The sequence below is a fragment of the Artemia sp. Qi Xiang Cuo genome, chromosome 15 (assembly GCF_049724085.1).
Source record: "Artemia sp. Qi Xiang Cuo chromosome 15, ASM4972408v1, whole genome shotgun sequence".
In the NCBI taxonomy this organism is placed as follows: domain Eukaryota; kingdom Metazoa; phylum Arthropoda; class Branchiopoda; order Anostraca; family Artemiidae; genus Artemia; species Artemia sp. Qi Xiang Cuo.
The window spans coordinates 56,403,810-56,416,541 of record NC_142808.1 but is presented as its reverse complement, the minus strand read 5'-3'; positions in this window follow the sequence as shown (position 1 = coordinate 56,416,541).

Here is a 12,732-nt window from a genome sequence, read left to right as displayed (position 1 = left end):
CATCTATAATCCTGAGGATATATTTCAGCGTGTGAATGCATTTGGCACGTGTATAACGAATAAAGAAAACCAGATGTGTAGAAAATTAGATAGCCCCAAGGAGCAGATAAAAAAGGAACCTTTAATCAAAAAGGTTTTTAGGGGGTTGTGTATTTTATTCCAGACGTGTATGCGGCAGCAAATGTAATTAATCTGATCCCAGCGTGTGAAAAGCCTGAACCGTACGGTAGGTTTTAAAGATTTAGATTCTACTTCCCATCAAAAGAAGCTTTGGATAAAAACATGAAAGATGCTCAAAATATCGGTTTAGAATGTTTGCGCGTTTATAAATTTCACTTCTTAACACGCCATCACTACAAATACTATCTTGTAGGCCAAATAGCCATCAATAGTCCTAATACCGAGGTCTTCTCTCACTGTGCAGGAAATTACCATAAAAGTACTTAAGAGCAGCCTTGCATGTAGAAAAAATGATGTGCTAAATGGAAAGCTTCAGGTCAATCATGCTATTCAGTATCCTCCCCGAAAAATCAGAAATAAATTTCAGAACAAAACAGATCCCACGGATTGCAATGAGTACTCACAGACTTCTCTCTGTTACGTTGTGGAATATTAATGGTGTTTTTTTTTTTTATAAATTATCGGCTTAATAGAAACTATAGAAATAATTTTATCATGATTTGTTTAAAGGAGCACTTTTTGAAAGACGTTAACTCTCAGCTTTTACGTCCTTCTCCTAGTGTAACAATACATCTATCTCCAGCCAAAAGACTTCAAGCAAAAGGAAGGGTAAGCAGTGGTCTACCGACTTTGACAAATTGTCAATTATGACTGCTTGAAATGTGTGATTGCTATAATGCCGTAGCAATGAATGAGCTTAACATATAGTTAATCTCTATCATCTAACCAATTACAGAGACAAAGCTTAGGAAAGAAAATTTGTGATTGCTTGTGGAAAAGTCGCTAAATTATAAAGAAGCTCAAAAACATGAATAGAAAAAGTGTACCTATTGGTGAATTTAATTGCGACTTACTCCAGAAATCATGTAAATGAACTGAAACTTTCCTCACTTCTTTGCCAGCCGGATACAGCGTCATTAAAAAAAAAAAAACATATACATTTATTTCCATCCTAGGAGTACGTCTAATCTTGAGCATGTTATATTTCTCCATCCTCCTGAATGAGATCTCATAGTTAAAGTTTGTCTGGAAGGTGAATATAACGATTATATCCCTCTCAACTCCAATAAGTGGCACTTATTTTTCTGAATCTGGTAGAAGAAAAAACAAATTTGTCATCTTAAGAAATGGTATAAGACCAATAAAGATGTTTTGCAATCTGAGTGGGACCAAATATTGAATCAAATTCGAATTCAGTTTTAGCTGCTTCAGCGGCAACCTGAGATGGACCAGTCCACTATAAGGAGTGAACTTAATTCCTACAGTGCAGATTATTCAAGCTAAAAAAATATCTAAGATGCAAACAGTCCAAATGAGAATGTGAAGATTGGGCACCAAGAAGTTTGGATGGTCTAAAAAAAAGCCTTACAGTTGCACACCAATAATCCAAATTAGGGCTTCGTTTGTGAAATGAGTGTGATAAACCAAAAAAAATGAAATAATTAGTGCTTCACGGTTACTTAAAAAGTGACATTTTTAGAAGAAGCCTAGATCTCATCGAGTTGCTTAAAGTATTATAGTTGCTGGAACGATATCGAATGACCGATATACTTTGTGGAAGACTACTTTATTCATATTTTAAGAGAAAGTTTGCTGAACCTATTACTAAAAATTTGAAAGTGAATAATATGATGACTGCTCACTCCTGGGCCAGATGCCTTTGTAATTAGTACTAAAAATATTAGTGACTTTACGTAAAAAGTTAAAAAAGGAAAAATCGATGGGTTATGACAGTGTATGTGCCCTTCATTTTCTGAATGTGTCTTACAATGTCATCTGTAATCTTTCGTTGCTTCAACAGAATTTTTTGGTAGTGGTGTAGTTCCAGATTATTTTTGTTTTGGTCTTATTTCACCGATTCTTAAAAAAGTATAGAATTCATAAAACCGTTTGTCGTACAGACCAATCACTGTTTCAAGTGTTTTTGCTAAGGTTTTTGAATTGCTCTTTATTAATAGTCTATGTTCTACTTGTCATATACCTCCCTACAAGTTTGGATTCCTGCCCAAGCTTGGATGTTTTCATGCTCTAAAATGCATATGTAATTTATTGGTTGATGGTGATGAGTGTAATAAGACCCTATTTCTTGAGGAACAAGATGTTAGTAAAGCGTTTGACTCGGTATTGCATCCCCAAGTAACGAAAGAGCTTCTGAACTGTGGAGTATCCCTAGATTTAGTTAGGCTTATTCTTTACATGTGCCGCCACATGAAAGCCTTAATAAGGATTCCTGCGAAAAATATTTTGACTAATGAGCCACCAATAAGTTTTCAGGTTAAATAAACCTCGATTAGTTCACCCACAGAATATAATAACGCTATGTTGCTGGCTCATTGCCAACTCTCTTCCTGATGCATTTACAAAGGTATTGAACTGTCCATACTTTGTCATGCAGATGATGTTTTTAATACTAGTAGGACAATTAGCCGGTTAAAAATTATTCCCGAGAAATTTCCCAAACTTATCCTGAAATTGGCTTTTTCCTAAATGCAAAAATCTGACATTTTTAGTTTCCATAAGTTAGGTACGACTAAAAGTCGCAATTTAAACGATTTAATTTAAACGACTCTATTGAAAAACGACATTAGAAAACTAAAATTAAACTATTAAATAAAACGAATCTATTCTATTTATAAGCAAATTTGGCATTTGATTTTCACAACTGAAGCTGAGTTTCGTCAAAATAAGCCAATTACCGAATAGTTCAAAGATGCAAAAGTGTTTCCAGGAGAAGGAAATACTACTTAAAATGTATCAGAATTGAGTGACTGGGACCTCAATGAGGTCAAAATAAACGACTTGTACGACTTCACTGAAACCAGAGCGGTGATTCAGCTCCCCTCTTCACCCCCTTTGAGTCACCCCTGTTGACAATTCAGTCAGAGTTGCCAAAAAATAGGTTTCTTTAACTAATCACAAAATTTAATTTTGGCTCTTTTCTAGGATTCAAGAGTTGTGTCTGGATTTGGAATCTATATGACTTTAACCTGTAAGTGAATTAGAAAAATTTTCAGGGTTCTTTTTCACACATTTAAACGGTATCTCCCCTGCGTGTAGTTTCTTATGCACATTCAGATTACTCACACGAGAAAAGCTCTTCTCACATATATCATATTTAGACGGTTTCTTATCCACATTCACTAATTGTTTCCTATTCAATCTACTCGAGTCAGAAAATATTTTTTGACATAAACCCCATTTAAGGAGTTTCTCACCAGTAAAGATTCTTTGGTGCTTAATCACATTCTAAGACTGAGAAAAGTATTTGTCACATGTTCACATTTAAATGGTTGCTCAAATGTATACAAGGCTCGATAACTTTTCAAACTGCTTGATTCAGTAAAGCTCTTGTCATACACGTTACATTGCTTCTCTACATGCTTCACTGAAAACGAATTATATCACAAATATTTTCTTTTCCAGTTCTTACAGCATTGAAAATGAAAATAAAATTACAGTGAAATAAGAATTTGAACTGATGGATCTTTCAACATATCATTATATATCAAACATACAATTTATTTTGTTTATACTTTCCAAGACTTTTCAAGATGCATATTGTTTTCAATAAAGTGCCAATGACGCATTAGGTTTTAGACTTTTGCAGTGAGAGAAGAAGGCGATACCCAAACTCTTGTCTGTAGAGACTTTTGTTCGTTTCAAGCTTGATTTGCAAATTTCACTGTAATTTTATTTTCATTTTCATTGCTGTAAGAACTGGGAAAAATATTTTTGTAATATAATTCGTTTTCAGTGAAGCGCCAATGAAGCAGTAGGTTTTTGCTTTTTACAGTTAAAAAAGAGGGCAGTATCCAAACTCTTGTTTGTAATGTTTCTATATTCGTCTTGAACAATTTTAGAAAGAACTATTAAATGAAACTGAACATTTGATGTATAATGATGCTAATTGCTGAAAACTCATTAGTCCATTTAATACGATTTGTTTTCAGTAAAGCGCCAATGACGTAGTAGGTTTTAGACTTTTTCAGTGAGAGAAGGAGGTGATACCCAAACTCTTGTTTGTAGTGATTTTTGTGCGTTTCAAGCATGATTTGTATATTCAATTTAGTTTTCACTCGTTTTAAGATTTATTTATTCATTTACATTACCTGTGCGTTTACAAGCTTGCGCGTTTCCAGCTTGATTTGTATATTCAATTTAATTATCACTCGTTTTAAGATTTATTGATTCATTTACATTACCATCTATTGTGTTTTTGTTTGCATTGAATGTTTATTTAATTTCTGCTTTGATTTGCATATTCAAGTTAAGTTTCACTCGTTTTAAGATTTATTTATTCATTTACATTAGTATCTATTGTACGTTTGTTTGCATTAATTTTTTATTTTATTTCTGTTCGTTTTGAGTTTCATTTATACTTCAAATTTTTTTTTGATTACTATAAATTAGAAAAGACAGAGGTCCTAGGACTATTTAAAAAAAATCGCTATCTCAAAGTTCTCATTGGATAGTTTTGAGGAAAAAGGGCATGGAGTGGGGGGGAGGGGCAGTTGCCCTCCGATCCCTCTTGACTCTTTAAAAGTGAATTAGAACTTTCAATTTCCAATCAAATGAGCCCTCTTTGAAGTTTACACGAGCGTCCCTTCCATAAGAATAAAAACCATATATGTACCCAAGGTGTAATTTACAACACCTGCCCCTGAGCCCTAGGAGGTTGTGTTGACACCGGAGTTTTTATTATATGAACTTTGAACTATTTTTCACAAAATGGATATCTCAAAATTTTTATCGGATGCCTTTGGGAAAAAAGAGCGTCAGGGAAGAGGGCGGGGGGCTGGTTATCCTCCGAGCTCTTTCGACTCTTAAATAGTGAGCCAGAACTTTCAAATTCCCATCAAATGTGCCCTCTCTGAAGTTTTTACGGGCTTTCCTTCCATAAGAACCATATGTACCCCAAGGATATAACTTACAATGCCTGCCCCCGGGCCCTTTGGGAGGTTGTGTCGGCACCGAAGTTTTTTTTATATGATCTTTGAACTATTTTTAACAAAATAGCTATCTCAAAATTTTTATCAGATACATTTGAAAAAAAGGGCGTGGGCGGGCCTGGTAGAACTCCCATGTCTTTCGACTCTTAAAAAGTGAACTAGAATTTTTAGTAGTGAGCTCAGAATTTTATCGGATGCATTTGGGAAAATAATGGCGTGGGGGAGCTAGTTGCCCTCCAATCACTTTTGACTCTTAAAAAGGGCACTAGAGCTCTCGATTTTCAATCGAATGAGCCCCTTTCAAAGTTTATGTGATGACCCTTTACATATGAAGTGCCTTTGAGGGAAAAAATAAGACATTGGAGCCATATGGCCTTTACAGTAGGCAACGCTATAGCGTTGCCTCTGATAAACGATCTTCACCGTGCTTGGGCAATCCCACGTCTTGACAAACATTTTGCTGATGATACGGCAATTTTACTTTATGACAAGAATGACGAGGATTTGTTTGCAAAACTGGATACTGCTCTTTCTAATGTTCCTAATTCGTGTTCATCAAACTTTATTGTTTGAATTTATGTAAAACTAATTTCACAATTTAAGATAGAAAGTCAAATATTTCCCTCGCACTATTCGAGTTACTACTACAAAATATCCATAAGGCTGTTTAAGACAAACATCTAAGAACTGCGATTCATCCATAATTGTTTAAGATTATTGCTATTGTTTTAATTAGTTTTAATTGCTAAGATTAATTGCTATTGTTTAAGACAAACATCTAAGAATTGCAATTAAAGGTTTCATGGTGTGTTAGTTTAATATGAAAGTTGAAGCATTATTTGCCCTATTCTGCATTACGAAGCATTTATTTTGTTCTGATTCATTCTATTATTAATTATTGTTCTCCAGTATAATTATCTACATTTAAAAGCCATATTAAACCAATATAGATTTAAAAAATAAAGCGCTAAGAATCATGAAATTTTCTAATCCAGCACCTATTGCACATTAGCACCTTTATATAATGATCTTGTTACACTTCCCGTTTCTCAACAATTTACTTTTGAAGCAATTCTTTTATAATTCGAGAAACTGTCATGCTATCAAAAACTATCATGAGAAATCAAAGAGCTATCATCATGTAATCTCAATCAAAGGTTTTTCTCCCAATCACAAGATTAACATAATTATAACAATCGGCAAAAGAAGAGTATCTACATTGACAAGCACAGTACTGATAGTTCTAAATTCACTCAGTCTTTGTCGATTACCTGTTACTGGGATTCTCACAAGGTTCTTATTGACAAATTTACTTCTATCTCAATGATAAAAAGGAATCTTGAATTTTTATCTATTTTAAGATTATCTTTAATTTGGCGTGTATTTGATAAGCTAAAGATATTTGCGCGGTTTGTTGCTCTGGTTGAATGTGGACCTCTCGGCTATCTGCTAGTATTAATTGGCATTTAATAATATTGAAATTTTAAAATCTGTTTATGGATTTTGGGCTAGCTGCTACTTTCATATTACTGTTGTGTTATTGCGTTTTTGCCGTCGTCCTTATCATTGTATTGTAGTATTATTTTATCTTTGTCTATGCCTATTTTTTTAGCTTGTCTCCCAATAGGCCTGTGTCAAATATATACATATATGTGAATAATAAAAGGATTGAACTTGAGCTTGAAATAGCCTTGAAAGTCCCAACTTAATATTCTCTGTCTTTCTTGAAATATTGCTGAGACGTTCTACTGAAAACCAATATACGCATAGTACCTTTTGATTTAGTTTTGATGAAACAGAATCTTTCCTTGAAAGTTTTAACTTTATAACCTATCTTAGTCCTAAAATATCCCTTAGATATCTTGACAACCTGTATACACTCAAATCATTTCGATTTAGTTCAATAACAGCAGTAATAGTGTTGACAATACTTACAAGAGCTGTAGTAATATTGGTAGCCCAGGAACTTTCAGCTGAATACCCTAAGGTGATGCCGGTATATCGCTAAAACATCAATTAATAGCCCATAAGTGGGCTATTAATATCATTCGCATTAGATACAGTAGTAGTCATAGTAGAAGAAGTAATAGTAGGACTAATAGAGGCATAATTAGCGATAGCAGTAGCAGTAATAGAATTAAAATTGTGCATTTTTGGCCTTGTTGGCATTCCCTCCTTATCAACAGCATTCCCTGAAAATTCCACAGTAATACTATTAGCCTTCGTTATAGTAGTACGAATAGGAGTAGTAGGGCTACTACTGCTTGTAATAGTTGTATGCATATACAACTATTTACGAAACTTTTCAATCCCCATTAGCCTCATCCTTGAGAGTGACCACAGCCGACAAAAATTTTTCCATTTTTTGGCACTCCTGAAAAGTTAGAAAACAAGTATGTGTCGCCGTTCTTATTATCACAGCCGAATTGCTGCGTGGAAAGCTGTCAAACAAAGCTTGCGTTCCTATTTCTGGTTTGGCATCACCTATTGATTACGTTCTTTCGTTTTTGAGTTGTTTTTCCATTTAGTTTTGTAATGTCTAAACAGTTTTTTTCGTAAGCTCCCCCCCCCCAAAAAAAAAATAATTAGGCTCTTCTTAATTATTAATCTGAGAATAAAAACTGGTCAACACATACCCTCTTTCCTAAAGCTAAATCGTCCAACTCTTTTTATTTTATCCAAAGTCTCACTTAGTCTGATACGTATCATCCCTTCAACCCCTCAACATTTTACGAAAATTCTTCCTTAATACCTTAACCCTCAGTATTAGTATTAATAGTAGCAGTAGTATGTAATTTAGGATTGGTTCAATATTCCCCTTAAGATATAGTGAAATTTTCAAATTAAAAGACTAACCTATTCCTGAGATATAGCTGTTACGCTCTTTACATAGCCTACCTAGAAATTTTGTATTTTGATTCAGTTTAGTATTCACCCCAAAACCTCGTTAAAGTTTCACTATAACAGCCTTAGCTTCAAAGAACTTCTACTACTACTAGTAGTAGAAGTCATAGTAGCAACAGCTTTAGAAGTAACAGTAGCGGTACTACCTGTAGTATTAGCAGTAAAGAATGCACATAAGTTTTACCTCCCTACGGGTTTGGATTTTTGCCCAAGCTTGGATGTTTTCATTCTCTAAAATGCATATGTAATTTACTGGTTGATGGTGATGAGTGTAATGAGACCCTATTTCTTGAGAAACAAGATGCTAGTAAAGCGTTTGACTCGGTATTGCATCCCCAAGTAACGAAAGAGCTTCTGAACCGTGGACTATCCCCAGATTTAGTTAGGCTTATTCTTTACATGTGCCGCCACATGAAAGCCTTAATAAGGATTCCTGCGAAAAATATTTTGACTAATGAGCCACCAATAAGTTTTCAGGTTAAATAAACCTCGATTATTTCACCCACAGAATATAATAACGCTATGTTGCTGGCTCATTGCCAACTCTCTTCCTATTGCATTTACAAAGGTATTGAATTGTCCATACTTTGTCATGCAGATGATGTTTTTTATACTAGTAGGACAATTAGCCGGTTAAAAATTGTTCCCGAGAAATTTCCTAAACTTATCCTGAAATTGGTTTTTTCCTAAATGCAAAAATCTGACATTTTTATTTTCCAGAAGTTAGGCACGACTGAAAGTCGCAATTTAAACGACTTAATTTAAACTACTCTATTTAAAAACGACATTAGAAAACTAAAATTGAACTATTAAATAAAACGAATCTATTCTATTTACAAGCAAATTTGGCATTTGATGTTCACAACTGAAGCTGAGTTTCGTCAAAATAAGCCAATTACCGAATAGTTCAAAGATGCAAAAGTGTTTCCAGGAGAAGGAAATACTACTTAAAATATATCAGAATTGAGCGCCTGGGACCTCAATGAGCTAAAAATAAACGTTTTATACGACTTCACTAAAACCAGGGCGGTGATTCAGCTCCCCCCTTCACCGCTTCGAGTCACCCCTGTTGACAAATCAGTCAAAGTTGCCAAAAAAATAGGTTTCTTTAACTAATTACAAAATTTAATGTTGGCTTTTTTCTAGGATTCAAGAGTAGTGTCTGGATTTGGAATCTATATGACTTTAACCTGTAAGTGAATTAGAAAAATTTTCAGGGTTCTTTTTCATGCATTTAAACGGTATCTCCCCTGCGTGTAGTTTCTTATGCACATTCAGGTTACTCACACGAGAAAAGCTCTTCTTACATATATCATATTTAGACGGTTTCTTATCCACATTTACTAATTGTTTCCTATTCAATCTACTCGAGTCAGAAAATATTTTTTCACATAAACCCCATTTAAGGAGTTTCTCACCAGTAAAGATTCTTTGGTGCTTAATCACATTCTAAGACTGAGAAAAGTATTTGTCACATGTTCACATTTAAATGGTTGCTCATATGTATACAAGGCTCGATAACTTTTCAAACTGCTTGATTCAGTAAAGCTCTTGTCATACACGTTACATTGCTTTACTACATACTTCACTGAAAACGAATTATATCACAAATATTTTCTTTTCCAGTTCTTACAGCATTGAAAATGAAAATAAAATTACAGTGAAATAAGAATTTGAACTGATGGATCTTTCAACATATCATTATATATCAAACATACAATTTTATTTTGTTTATACTTTCCAAGACTGTTCAAGATGCAAATTGTTTTCAGTAAAGTGCCAATGACGCAGTAGGTTTTAGACTTTTGCAGTGAGAGAAGAAGGCGATACCCAAACTCTTGTCTGTAGACTTTTGTTCGTTTCAAGCTTGATTTGCAAATTTCACTGTAATTTTATTTTCATTTTCATTGCTGTAAGAACTGGGAAAAATATTTTTGTAATATAATTCGTTTTCAGTGAAACACCATTAAAGCAGTAGGTTTTTGCTTTTTACAGTTAAAAAAGAGGGCAGTATCCAAACTCTTGTTTGTAATGTTTCTATATTCGTCTTAAATAATTTTAGAAAGAACTATTAAATGAAACTGAACATTTGATGTATAATGATGCTAATTGCTGAAAACTCATTAGTCCAAAATTTTACTGTAATTCTAATGTTTATATTCAATATTAAGTACAAAAGCAAATATTTGTAATACGATTCGTTTTCAGTAAAGTGCCAATGACGCAGTAGGTTTTAGACTTTTTCAGTGAGAGAAGGAGGTGATACCCAAACTTTTGTTTGTAGTGATTTTTGTGCGTTTCAAGCTTGATTTGTATATTCAATTTAGTTTTCACTCGTTTTAAGATTTATTGATTCATTTACATTACCATCTATTGTGTTTTTGTTTGCATTGAATGTTTATTTAATTTCTGCTTTGATTTGCATATTCAAGTTAAGTTTCACTCGTTTTAAGATTTATTTATTCATTTATATTAGTATCTATTGTACGTTTGTTTGCATTAATTTTTTATTTTATTTCTGTTCGTTTTGAGTTTCATTTATACTTCAAATTTTTTTTTTGATTACTATAAATTAGAAAAGACAGAGGTCCTAGGACTATTTAAAAAAAATCGCTATCTCAAAGTTCTCATTGGATAGTTTTGAGGAAAAAGGGCATGGAGTGGGGGGAGGGGCAGTTGCCCTCCGATCCCTCTTGACTCTTTAAAAGTGAATTAGAACTTTCAATTTCCAATCAAATGAGCCCTCTTTGAAGTTTACACGAGCGTCCCTTCCATAAGAATAAAAACCATATATGTACCCAAGGTGTAATTTACAACACCTGCCCCTGAGCCCTAGGAGGTTGTGTTGACACCGGAGTTTTTATTATATGAACTTTGAACTATTTTTCACAAAATGGATATCTCAAAATTTTTATCGGATTCCTTTGGGAAAAAAGAGCGTCAGGGAAGAGGGCGGGGGGCTGGTTATCCTCCGAGCTCTTTCGACTCTTAAATAGTGAGCCAGAACTTTCAAATTCCCATCAAATGTGCCCTCTCTGAAGTTTTTACGGGCGTTCCTTCAATAAGAACCATATGTACCCCAAGGACATAACTTAAAATGCCTGCCCCCGGGCCCGTTGGGAGGTTGTGTCGGCACCGAAGTTTTTGTTATATGATCTTTGAACTATTTTTAAAAAAATAGCTATCTCAAAATTTTTATCAGATACATTTGGAAAAAAGGGCGTGGGGGGGGGGGGCCTGGTAGAAATCCCATCTCTTTCGACTCTTAAAAAGTGAACTAGAACTTTTAGTAGTGAACTCAGAACTTTTATCGGATGCAATTGGGAAAATAATGGCGTGGAGGAGCTAGTTGCCCTCAAATCACTTTTGACTCTTATAAAGGGCACTAGAGCTATCGATTTTCAATCGAATGAGCCCCTTCCGAAGTTTATGTGATGACCATTTACATATGAAGTGCCTTTGAGGGAAAAAAATAAAACATTGGAGTTATATGGCCTTTACAGTAGGCAACGCTATAGCGTTGCCTCTGATAAACGATCTTCACCGTGCTTGGGCAATCCCACGTCTTGACAAACATTTTGCTGATGATACGGCAATTTTACTTTATGACAAGAATGACGAGGATTTGTTTGCAAAACTGGATACTGCTCTTTCTAATGTTCCTAATTCGTGTTCATCAAACTTTATTGTTTGAATTTATGTAAAACTAATTTCACAATTTAAGATAGAAAGTCAAATATTTCCCTCGCACTATTCGAGTTACTACTACAATATATCCATAAGACTGTTTAAGACAAACATCTAAGAACTGCGATTCATCCATAATTGTTTTAGATTATTGCTATTGTTTTAATTAGTTTTAATTACTAAGACTAATTGCTATTGTTTAAGATAAACATCTAAGATTTTCGATTAAAGGTTTCATGGTGTGTTAGTTTAATATGAAAGTTGAAGCATTATTTGCCCTATTCTGCATTACGAAGCATTTATTTTGTTCTGATTCATTCTATTATTAATTATTGTTCTCCAGTATAATTATCTACATTTAAAAGCCATATTAAACCAATATAGATTTATAAAATAAAGCGCGAAGAATCATGAAATTTTCTATTCCATCACCTATTGCACTTTAGCACCTTTATATACTGATCTTGTTACACTTCCCGTTTCTCAACAATTTACTTTTGGAGGAATTCTTTTATAATTCGAGAAAGTGTCATGCTATCAGAAACTATCATGAGAAATCAAAGAGCTATCATCATGTAATCTCAATCAAAGGTTTTTCTCCCAATCACAAGATTAACATAATTATAACAATCGGCAAAAGAAGAGTATCTACATTGACAAGCACAGTACTGATAGTTCTAAATTCACTCAGTCTTTGTCGATTACCTGTTACTGGGATTCTCACAAGGTTCTTATTGACAAATTTACTTCTATCTCAATGATAAAAAGGAATCTTGAATTTTTATCTATTTTAAGATTATCTTTAATTTGGCGTGTATTTGATAAGCTAAAGATATTTGCGCGGTTTGTTGCTCTGGTTGAATGTGGACCTCTCGGCTATGTTCTAGTATTAATTGGCATTTAATATTATTGAAATTTTAAAATTTATTTATGGATGTTGGGCTAGCTTCTACTTTCATATTACTGTTATTGCATTTTTGCGGTCGTCTTTATCATTGTATTGTAGTGTTAT